The sequence below is a fragment of the Gossypium arboreum genome, chromosome 5 (genome assembly GCF_025698485.1).
Source record: "Gossypium arboreum isolate Shixiya-1 chromosome 5, ASM2569848v2, whole genome shotgun sequence".
Taxonomy (NCBI): Eukaryota; Viridiplantae; Streptophyta; class Magnoliopsida; order Malvales; family Malvaceae; genus Gossypium; species Gossypium arboreum.
This window is the reverse complement of record NC_069074.1, coordinates 63,013,700-63,026,573: the sequence shown is the minus strand read 5'-3', so window position 1 is coordinate 63,026,573 and position 12,874 is coordinate 63,013,700.

Here is a 12,874-nt window from a genome sequence, read left to right as displayed (position 1 = left end):
AGCTCAATTAATCAAATTCATTTGATTTTATTATTTCACTTATTTTCCCCTGATAACATGACTCGGACTTTGGCGGATAAACGGATCCAACCAAACAAACCAGAATGGCAACCAATTCCTCATCAGATAGTTCGAAGCAAATAAGTGACGACCAACGTCTCATCGGCTAAGCCGAAGCAAAGTGGCGACCAACGCCTCATCGAATCTATCCGAAGCAATAACGACAAACCAAGTGTCTCATCAACTAGAAGTCGAAGTATCCCTGAACCTTTCCAATCCTATGGCATGCCAACTATATCCACTAAGCCCGACTAGTTAATAGGGTATCAGATTACTTCCTCTATTTTAGTCAATTCACATCAATTGCACTTTGACCACATTTTCTCACACATTTCTCAATTCAAATTCATATGCATACCAACATTACTCAATTCATTCATGCAATTCAATTTCACATACATATATTTATTCATCAAATAAATCTAATTCACATTCAACTTAAATATCAATATTTGCCTCACATTCAAATTCTATACACATATATTAAAATTAAACATTTAATAAGAAATAACTTGAATTATGATAATACAAACCGATATTTTTCTCGAGCTATTCCTCAATCACTTTTTCCTTTCCCTTCGTATTCGACGTCTCGGTTTCCTTGTTTCCTATGAAAATTAGCATAAGTACAATTAATTAATAACACACATAGTTTATATAAAAAAATAACTTTTCATGCAACTTTTACCTAAATCCCAAATTTGTCCTAACCATTTTCATTTTCTTCCTTTTTACAATTCACATCATTTTCTTATTCAATTTCCATCAAAACTTTAATATAACCATCAAATTTTCATCATTTTACCAAAATTTCAAACTTCTTTCAATTTAGCCCATAAACTCAAAACTTATAGCCTAGTTTACAATTTAGTCCTCTAATCAATTCTAATCAATGATTCTATCAATTTAATCCATAATTTCCTTATTTGCTCAACATAAACCCTTTTCAAAAATCTATTAATTTTCAATATTTCCACATAAAGTCAAACGTATTCAACTCTAGAACTTCAAAAACATCAAAATCACAAGAAAAGGGCTTAATTAAACTTACCAATTAAAATTAAAACCCTAATTCTCTCTTTTTCTTTTCTTTCCTTTCTTTCGTTTCCCCAATTTCATGACTTCCCTGTATCCTTTTCTATTCTTTTCTTTTATCCTTTATTTTATTACATTATTTACTTAATTAATATTTAATTATAAAATATCTATATAATAACAAATAAAAATAATACATGTGTATTTATACACACATGTACACATGTGTTAATTTATCACCATACAATTGTCACCATTTGTAAATAATAATAATAATAATAATAATAATAATAATAATAATAATAATAATAATAATAATTATTATTATTATTATTATTATTATTATTATTATTATAATTATAAGTATTATCTTTTACTTAATTTATAAGTAAATATATATAGAACATACATTTGTACTAATAATTTAATACACATGTATTTATTCTCTATCTTACACATGTCACTAATTTAGTTTAATTATTAATTTAATCTTTTATCCTTTCTCTATTCTATTATTTAGCTTTTATGCTCTATTCAATTTAATCCTTTCATCTAATTACTTCTAATTAAACTAAATTCACCTAATCAAAATCTAATTCAACCCATAACTAACTTTGTAAATATTTTTAATAAATATTTTCGGATTCATTTTCCTAAGATGGAGGCCCTAAATTCACTTTTCCAGTGCCCGTGAAATATGGGTCGTTACATTTCTCCCCCCTTAATAAATTTCGTCCTTGAAATTTACCTAAGAATAGATGGGGGTACTGAGCTCTCATAGTTTGTTCCGGTTCCCAAGTTGCTTCTTCCACCTTATGACTTTTCCATAGCACTTTCACTAAATGAACCCTTTTATTTTTTAATTCTTTTATCTCATGTGCTAGAATCTCAACTGGTTCTTCCTCATAAGACAAATCTGGTTGAATCTCAATATCTTCGATAGAAATGTCATGAGAAGGATCTGATCTATATCTGCGTAGCATTGAAACATGGAAAACATCGTGTATCTTCTGTAATTTCGAAGGTAAAGCTAATCGATAAGCAACTGGTCCGATTCTCTCTACAATTTCATACGACCCAATGTAACGAGGGCTCAATTTACCTTTCCAACCAAATCTTAACACTTTCTTCCATGGAGAAACTTTAAGAAATACTTTATCCCCAACTGAATACTCAATGTCCCGTCGTTTCAAATCAATGTAGGACTTTTGTCTATCAAATGCAGCTTTTAATCTCTCCTGTACTTTCTTGACTGTCTCTTCTGTTTCTTGAATCAATTTTGGTCCAATCACTTTTCTTTCATTCAATTTAATCCAACACAAAGGTGATCTACATCTTCGTTCATACAATGCTTCATAAGGAGCCATCTGAATACTTGATTGAAAACTATTATTATACACAAATTCAGCTAAAGGTAAATAACATTCCCAACCTGATTTAAAATCAATGATGCAAGCCCGAAGCATATCTTCTAATATTTGAATTACCCGTTCGGACTGTCCATCAGTCTGTGGATGAAATGCTGTGCTGAAATTAAGCCGTGTGCCTAATGATTCATGTAACTGTCTCCAAAAACTTGATGTAAATCAAGGATCTCAATCTAAAATTATAGATATTGGAATAGCATGCAATCTAACAATTTCTTGAATATACACTTCTGCAAGCTTCTGCAATGACCAATCTGTTCTAACTGCTATAAAGTGAGCTGATTTTGTAAGCCGATCAACAATTACCTAAATGGCATTCTTTTTGCTCGCTGACAGTGAAAATCTCGTAACAAAATCCATTGTAATACGATCCCATTTCCACTCAGGAATACTTATCGGTTGAAGCAATCCAGTAGGAACCTGATGTTCTGCCTTTACTCACTGACATGTAAGACAATTACCAACATATTCAACTATATCCTTTTTCATTCCAGGCCACCAATACAAATCTCGTAGATCACGATACATCTTTGTGCCTCCCAGGTGTAAAGCAAATGAACCATCGTGTGCCTCTTAGAGTATTAACTCTTTCAATTCAGATTTAGCAGGAACACAAACTTGATCTCGGTACCTTAAACATCAATGTGCATCAATGCTGAAATTTTCTACCGTACCAATCTGTATCATCTCTCTTTTCTTCAACAATTTGTCATCTTTCAATTGAGCTGACTTAATATGGTTGAACATCACTGGTTTAACTTTCAATTCAGCTACCAAACTCTCATCATCACAGATACTGAGCCATGCAAACATTGCTCTCAAATCAATTGCGGCTTTTCTACTCAAAGCGTCAGCCACTACATTAGCTTTTCCTGGATGATAATCTATGACACAATTATAATCTTTTAAAAGTTTGATCCACCATCTCTATCACAAATTCAATTCTTTTTGGGAGAGGAGATATTTCAAACTTTTATGATCCGTATAAATATAGCATTTCTCACCGTATAAGTAGTGTTTCCAAAATTTCAAGGAAAACATCACTGCTTCTAGCTCCAAATCATGAGTTGGATAGTTACACTCATGTGGTTTCAACTGATGAGATGCATAAGCTATTATTTTCCCCTCTTACATCAGTACACAGCCCAAACCACTTAATGAAGCATCATTATATATAATAAAATCCTTTCCCGATTCTGGTAACGTCAAAATTGGTGCTTCTGTCAACATTTGCTTCAATTTTTTGAAACTTTCTTGACATTGATCATCCCATACAAATGGTACATTATTTTGTAGAAGTTTGGTCATCGGAAAAGCTATCTTTGAAAATCCATTTACAAATCTTCTATAATACCCAGTTAAACCAAGAAAGCTACATACCTCTGATACGTTTCTTGGTGGTTTCCACTGTACAATCACTTCAATCTTCTTTGGATCAACTCAGATTCCATCTGCAGATACTACATGACCCATGAATACAACCTCTAACAACCAAAATTCACATTTTCTGACCTTTCCATACAATTATTTTTCCTGTAGTATCTGTAGTACAATCCTGAGATACTGATCATACTCTGAATCTGACTTCGAATAAACTAGGATATCATCAATAAAAACTACTACAAACTGGTCTAAATATGGTTGAAAGATACGATACATGAGATCCATAAAAGCAACTGGAGCATTTGTCAACCCGAATGGCATTATTAAGAACTCATAGTGACCATACCTTATACGGAAAGCTGTCTTTGGAACGTCGCTTCCTTTACTTTCAACTGGTAGTAGCCAGACCTTAAGTCAATCTTTGAAAATACAGAAGCTCCTTTCAACTGATCAAACAAATCATCAATGCGAGGAAGTGGATATTTGTTCTTGATTGTCACCTTATTCAACTGTCTATAGTCAATGCAGAGTCGCATTGAGTCATCTTTCTTCTTAACAAATAATACCAGAGCTCCCGACGGTGATATGCTCGGTCGAATAAAACCACGGTCTAATAAGTCTTGCAACTGTATCTTCAGCTCTTTTAACTCTGTAGGTGACATCCAATACGGAGGTATAGAGATTGGAGCTGTGCCCAGCTAAACCTCAATAGAGAACTCGAACTCCCTATCTAGCGGTAAACCCGATAATTCTTCAGGAAATACATCAGGAAACTCAAAAAATGTCTGAATTTTACCGCCCTGGCTTCCAACTGAATCTGAATTAATAACATATGCCAAATATGCTGAACAAACCTTGCTGAAGTAATTTACTAGCCTTTATTACTGAAACAATTCGTGCTAGCCCACTAGTACGAACACCATTTACTTTAACCCGATCTTCACTTGCTGTCTGAATACTGAATCTCCTTTTATAGCAGTTGAAAATCACTCCATGTTCAAATAACCAGTCCATTCCCAATATTATATCAAAATCCCCAAATGACACAATTAATAAGTCAACCGGAAAAGTTTTATTCTGTATAATCAACGAGCATCTTGGACAGACCTGGTTCACTAACACTGTTTGTCCCAAAAGACTCGACACCTCAATAGACACTCTAGATATTTCAGATTTTAATTTTTCTGACTCAACTAATTTTGAGTTAATATAGGTGTAACAGTCTGATTTAGACCCTAATGAGAATGGTAGTTTCGGGACCACAAATCCAAGTCAAAAAATATTTAAATATTACTTTTCGTGTTTATTATATGTGAATTTGCATGTGTGAAAGTTTCTTATAAAAATTTGATTGTTTGTGTGCTTAATTAAATAAAAAGGGTTTAATCGCATAAAATGAAAACTTGATAGTTTAATGTATAAGGGCTAAATTGTTATTGTCTTTTTAAATAGAAGTACTTATGTTGTAATTATGCCATTGGATATATGAGTGGACAGTTGTAGGCATGATTTATATGGTTTTATAATTAAAATTTTAAGGTTAAAATTGTAAAGTAATAAAAGACATATATGATATATTATTACATAAAAAAAAAAGCCATGCATTTTAGCTCATATTGTGACCGAAACTAAAAAGAAAGAAAAGAACTAAAGCTTGGTATATTCGGCCATTGTTGGTTTAATTTTAAGGTATGTTTTGTTTCGATTTTTTATAATTTTTACGTTTTTGTGATCGTTGCTTCGAATACTACCCGAACCATGCTCGAATTTTTTATTTCGGTGAATATTTTGTGTTATGCCATTGATGAATATTTGTGTTTTGTGATGTTTGATGATGAAATATCAAAAATATGTTTTAGATTAACATGTTTTGTATTGGAGTTTTTGATGATTTTGAGTTATTAGGACTAAATTGAAAAAATAATAAATTGAGGGATTAAAATGTGAAATAGATGAAATATATGGACTAGTATGTTTGAATGGAAAATTCGGCCCAACTATATTGTTGTGAGATTTTGTGTATTTTGTGTTTTATACAATTAGGAATAATTTGTAAAAAGTATGAAATATCAGGGGTAAAATGGTAATTTTCCCATTTATGTGTTGTTGGATTAAATTGAATGAAATTGTGTTTAAATGAGTTTAATTTGAAATCATATAGATCAAGAACAAAGGAAATCGAACTTGGATCGGGGAAAAACAAAAATAGTCGAATAGTCAATTTATAACGTCCGTCGATATCCGAGGTAAGTCTTTAAGCAATTAAACATAGCTTATTTTGAACATAGAATGTTTTACTGTGATGATTCGAATTTAATAATCTATTAGTATAATAGTTGAATGTGATGTATCATTGAATTATTGTGGTTGAGTTTCATTCGACTGATTTAAAACCTCTAAAAGTGTGTATGTGTTACATGGAATATTATATGATTCGATATATGAAATGTTGTGGAATGATTCTATATTTGTGATATTCGGCCTTTGACCCTAGCAAGCCTTGTACTGGTGACTTTGATCGGGCTTTGTGCCTAGCAGGCTTAATGCTGGTGAATAAATATCAGACCTTGGGTCTAGCAGGCCTTATGCCGGTGTGTGATTCAGGCTTATGTCTAGCAGGTTTTATACCAGTGATTTGTTTACACGTCTATGATTATAAGATTTTAAATTATTGTGGATATTGAGAAAGTGAAATTGAGATAAATTACCTTGTTTATGTTCAGCCACATAGGTAAGTACATGTAAGCTTGAACTTGTATATTCGGCTGCATGTGAGGTTATATTGAATTTTAGTATTCGATTACATGTGAGCTTATATTGAACTTGTATACTCGGTTATATGTAAAGTTATCTTGAATTTGCATATTTGACCATATGTGATGTTCTTTTGAATTTGAACTAGAAGTTACATGTGATATTTTACTTAACTTCTATATATTCGGCCATATGTGAAGATATAATGAATCTCGTGTATTTGGCCCTACATGTAAGTGTCTATGTGATGAAATAATTGATCTTGAATAATAGGCTATATAGGAAATACTTATGTGATGTTATATAATTGATTTTGAACATTCGGCCAATGAATCTTAATATGTTAAAGTAAAACATTATTGGTATAATTTGGTTAGTTGAATGTTTTGATTATTTAGTAAGTTGTTTATTTTGCTTAAGGCTTACTAAGCTAAGTTAGCTTACTCTGTGTGTGGTTTTGTTACTCTATTTTATAGATTTTGGGTGTAAGTTACGAGCTCGGGGATCGTTATCGAAGTCATCCACACTATTGTCAACTTTCGGTATTTTTTAAGAGTCTAGTTTCAAACTTATGGCATGTATAGGCTAAGAAATATTTTGTTCAACTTTGGATATGTATAAACTTAGCCATGCGAATATGGCTTATCTTAAAATTTTGGATGTGGTTATGTTTAGCAATGGTTTATTTTGTTTTGATTTTAAACTTATGTGAAATGAATGGTAAATTTATGTGATTGTTGATATATGTGTTGGAAATAGCTTAAATATGATTATTGGACTTGGTTGTGATTAATAGATCGGTCATTGTATGTATAAATAGTGTTAGATAATTCGATTATGGTACATGTACAGTTAATTATATCATGAGTTCATATGTTAAATGTTAAGTTAGTTTAAAGTATATTTTGATATGCATGTTATATGGTATGTTTTGTATTAATGAATAGAAATTGGTTCGGTTTGCATGGAAAGTGTGTGTATACCTAAAGTGATTATTTGTTTCATTATATAGATATGGTTAATAAAGTTAAATAAGGATTATCTATTGAGATTGTTTTTTTATATAAATTATAAGTGATATAAAGATAATGTTCCAAATGAATAGTGATTTGTGTAATAATACACTTTGGGATATATGAACTTTAGCAAAATGTTAATTATGTGTATGTATATATGTACATGTTGTTTATTCGAATGATGCTCGTCATAATGGTTTGGTTTATAATGAAAGTATATGTATATGTATCTATTTGCTAATAAAAATGTAAATATTTTAATGGTATAAATTGATTAAATTTTGAGCTATGATTCGCAAATTTAATATGATTAATAATGTATGTTTGATACTTAATTAACCATGTGCTTTATATATATATGAATACATGAATGTTTGGAATTATGTTTTTGTTCAGTAATGCCTCGTGACTCTAGTCTGGCGACCGATACGGGTTAGGGGTGTTACATTTTTTTGGTATCATAGCTACGGTTTAGTCGGATCTAGGACTAACGTAGTGTGTGTAAGTTTAGCTATACATGTCATATTTTATAATGCGATAATGTGATAACTTCTGACATTTTAAAATGTGCTTTCATATAGTAAATGGAACCTGACAGAGCCGTAGTCGATGATGTTGAGAGCGTAGCGCCTACTCCCACGCATGGGACAACGCCAGTTGAATCTCGACCTATCTCGAGTAGCCATGAGGGAAAGGCTAAGCAAGCCTTCTATCAAATGATGAACGAAAGGTTTAATCAGTATATCCGGACTAATTCGGCTGTGCAATAACCTCCACCCTGAATAATCCATCTCCGATACCTGTAGTATCTCCGGTGATTGATCTGATGAGATTTAATAGACCTCCTATAGATAAAATCTGAAAACACGGGGCCAAAGAGTTTAAGGCTAATGATGATGATGCTGAGCGGGCCGAGTTATGGCTCGATAATACTATCCGTGTATTCGACGAGTTATCATGTACTCTGGATGAATGTTTAAAGTGTGCCATATCTTTATTACAAGACACTGCATATCACTGGTGGAATACACTAGTATCGGTGGTCCCGAAAGAGATAGTGACCTGGGAATTATTTCAAGCTGAGTTTCGCAACAAATACATCAGCCAGAGATTTATCGACCAGAAACGCAAATAATTTCTAGAATTGAAACAAGGTCGTATGACCGTAATTGAGTATGTGCAGAAATTTGTGAGACTTAGTCGATATGCTCGTGAATGTGTTTCAACCAAAGCTATCATGTGTAAAAAATTCGAAGACGGTTTAAATGAAGATATTAAATTGCTGGTTGGTATACTTGAAATTAAAGAGTTCTTGGTACTTGTTGAGCGAGCTTGCAAAGCCGAAGAGCTCGGGAAAGAGAAAAGAAAAACTGATTTTGAAGCTAGAGATTCTCATAAAAGATCATCGAGTAAGAATTTTCACTCAGCATCAAAGAAGTTTAGAGATGGTTCTAGTCAATTTAAAGCTACTTCAGACTTTTCTAAACGAGATCGAGACAGACCTCCTGTAAGTTCACGAGCTACTTCGATTGCTAGCGTTGGAAATGATTGACAGAATAGACTCGAGTGTAAGCATTATGGTAAATGGCATTCTAGAAGTTGTAGTTTGCAAGATCGATCATGTTTTAAATATGGATCAATGGATCATTTTATCCGAGACTATCCGATGTTAGCTAAGCAAAACATTGTTTAGAACGCGAGACCGAGTAACATGTCAGCACGAGGCAGACCACCCCGAAATTTGGGTAATGTGAGTGGTTGTCATAGAGGGATAAAAGATACAGCGGTTTGATTTGAGGCTCGTGCACCCACTAGAGCATATGCTATACGAGCTCACGAGGAGGCTTCTTCCCCAAATGTTATTACCGGTACTTTCACTCTTTATGATACTAGTGTTATTGCATTGATTGATCCTGGTTTGACTTATTCATATGTGTGTGAAACATTAGTATCCAGTAAGACATTTCCTGTTGAGTCTACTGAGTTTGTAATTCGAGTATCAAACCCCCTTGGTTGGTGTGTTCTGGTTGACAAAGTGTGTAAGAATTGCCCGTTGATGATTCGAGATTCATTCTTTCCAACCGATTTGATGTTGTTACCTTTCGACGAGTTCGATATAATTTGGGTATGGATTGGCTGACTTTACATGATGTTGTTGTTAATTGCAAAAGAAAGACCATTGATTTGAGATGTCAGAATAACGAGATTATTTGGATTGAATCTAATAATCTAAATGGTTTACCAGCAGTAATATCTTCGATGTGAGCTCGAAAGTATGTGAGAAAAGGTTGTAAAACTTACCTTGCTTATGTGTTGGATAGTAAAGTAACTGAAAAGAAGATTGAATCTGTACCAGTTGTATGTGAGTATCCGGCTTCTGAAGAATTGTCGGGTTTGCCACCTATTCGAGAGGTAGAATTTGGTATTGAGTTAGTACCGGGGACGAATCTGATTTTGATAGCTCTGTATCAGATGGCACGTACAAAATTAAAAGAGTTGAAAGCACAGTTGCAAGAGTTAACAGATAGAGGTTTTGCACGATCAAGTTTCTCTCCCTGGGGTGCACCAGTTCTATTTGTGAAAAAGAAAGATGGAACTATGAGAATCTGTATTGATTATCGCCAGCTAAATAAAGTGACTATAAACAATAAATACCAGTTGCCATGGATTGACGACTTGTTCGATCAGTTAAAAGGGGCTTCAGTGTTTTAGAAGATAGACTTAAGATCGGGTTATTATTAATTGCGAGTCAGAGACTTCGATGTGCCAAAAACTACTTTTTGAATGAGGTACGGACATTATGAGTTTCTAGTTATGTCGTTCGAACTTACTAATGCACCTGTTATTTTTTATGGATTTGATGAATCGGATCTTCAGGCAGTGTTTAGATCGGTTTGTAGTTGTGTTCATTGATGATATACTGATCTACTCCTGTAACGAAACCGAACATGCTGAGCATTTGAGACTTGTGTTACAAACCTTGCAAGAAAAATAGTTGTATGCAAAGTTTAGTAAATGTGAGTTCTGGTTACACGAAGTTAGTTTTCTGGGACATGTTGTTTCAGTATCAGGTATTCGGGTTGATCCAAGTAAAATTTCAGCAATACTTGATTGGAAACCTCCGAGAAACGTTTATGAAGTTAGAAGTTTTTTGGGACTTGCTGGTTACTATAGACGGTTTGTGAAAGGTTTCTCTATGATTGCAACTCCGATTACGAAGCTGTTGCAGAAAAATGTTAAATTCGAGTGGTCAGAAAAGTGCCAGAAAAGTTTTGATCAGTTGAAAGCCCTTTTAACCGAAGCTCCGGTGTTAGTTCAGCCAGAATCGGGTAAAGAATTTGTTATCTTTGGTGATGCATCTTTAAATGGTTTGGGCTGTGTTTTGATGCAGGAAGGCAGAGTTATAGCCTATGCCTCGAGACAGTTAAAGCCACATGAAAAGAACTATCCGACACATGACCTAAAATTGGCAGCTATTGTATTTGTGTTGAAAATATGGTGTCACTATTTGTTCGGTGAAAAATGTCATGTTTATTTTGATCACAAAAGTCTGAAGCATTTGATGACTCAGAAAGATTTGAATTTGAGACAGCGTCGATGGTTGGAATTGTTGAAAGACCATGAACTTGTAATTGACTATCACCCAGGAAAGGCTAATGTTGTTACTGATGCTTTAAGCCATAAATCATTGTTTGTTTTGAGTGCAATGAATGCACATATAGCTATATCAGATGATGGTGCGATAATAGTTGAGTTAAAAGCAAGACCGTTATTTATTCAGCAGATTTGTGAAGCCCAGAAAATCGATAATGATTTGATAGTGAAATGGGTTTAATGTGATTCAAATGCTGAATCAGAGTTTCGATTCGATGTTGATGACTGTTTGAGATTCAGAAAGCGTATGTGTTTTGAGAAATATAGAGTTGATTCAAATGATTTTGAACGAAACTCATAACAGTCAGCTATCGATTCACCCGAGTAGTACAAAGATGTATAATGATCTGAAACAGCACTATTGGTGGCAAGGAATGAAACGAGACATTTCTGACTTTGTATCGAAATGTTTAGTTTGTTAGCAAGTAAAAGCCGAACATCAGGTACCATCTGGACTACTTCAACCTATCACGATACCTGAGTGGAAGTGGGATAGAGTCATGATGGATTTTGTATCCGGTTTACCGTTGACATTTAGCAAGAAAGATGCAATCTAGATCATTGTTGATAGATTGACTAAATCTACTCACTTTGTTCCGATTCGTATAGATTACTTGCTTAGTAAACTGGCTGAATTGTATGTTTCACAAATCGTGAGGTTACATGGTGTGCCTATATCTATTGTTTTAGATAGAGATCCGAGGTTTACATCGCGGTTTTGGAAAAAACTACAAGATGCTTTAGGTACTAAACTGCATTTTAGCACTGCTTTTCATCCCCAGACAGACGGTCAGTCCGAGTGAACTATTCAGATACTTGAGGATATGTTGAGATGTTGCATTCTCGAGTTCGAAGGTATGTAGGAACGATATCTACCTCTGATAAATTTGCGTACAATAATAGCTTTCAATCCAGTATCAAAATGGCACCTTATGAAGCTTTATACGATCGTAAATGTCGTACACCTTTGTACTGGACTGAGCTTAGTGAAAATAAGATACACGGGGTTGATTTGATCAAAGAAACCGAACAGAAAGTAAAAGTGATCCGTGAAAGTTTGAAAGCAGCATCAGATCGTCAGAAATCGTATGCAGACTTGAAACGTAAAGGCATAGAGTTTCAAATCGGGGATAAAGTATTTTTGAAAGTCTCACCATGGAAGAAAATACTCAAATTCGGTCGTAAAGGCAAATTGAGTCCGAGATTTATTGGACCGTACGAGATTATAGAGAGGATTGGACTAGTTGCGTAAAAACTGTTGTTGTCACCTGAGTTAGAAAAGATCCAGAATGTATTTTATGTTTCAATGCTTTGACGATATAGATCCAACCCCTCGCATGTGATCAATCTATCGGAGATTGAGATTCAGGCAGATATGTCGTACGAGGAAGAACCGATTTGTATTATGACTCGCGAGATTAAAGAATTACGAAATAAGAAAATTCTGTTGGTTAAAGTGCTGTGGCATAAAAACGGAGTTGAGGACGAAGATGTAATGAGAGAATGTTATCCGAACTTATTCACCGGTAAGATTTTCGAGGACGA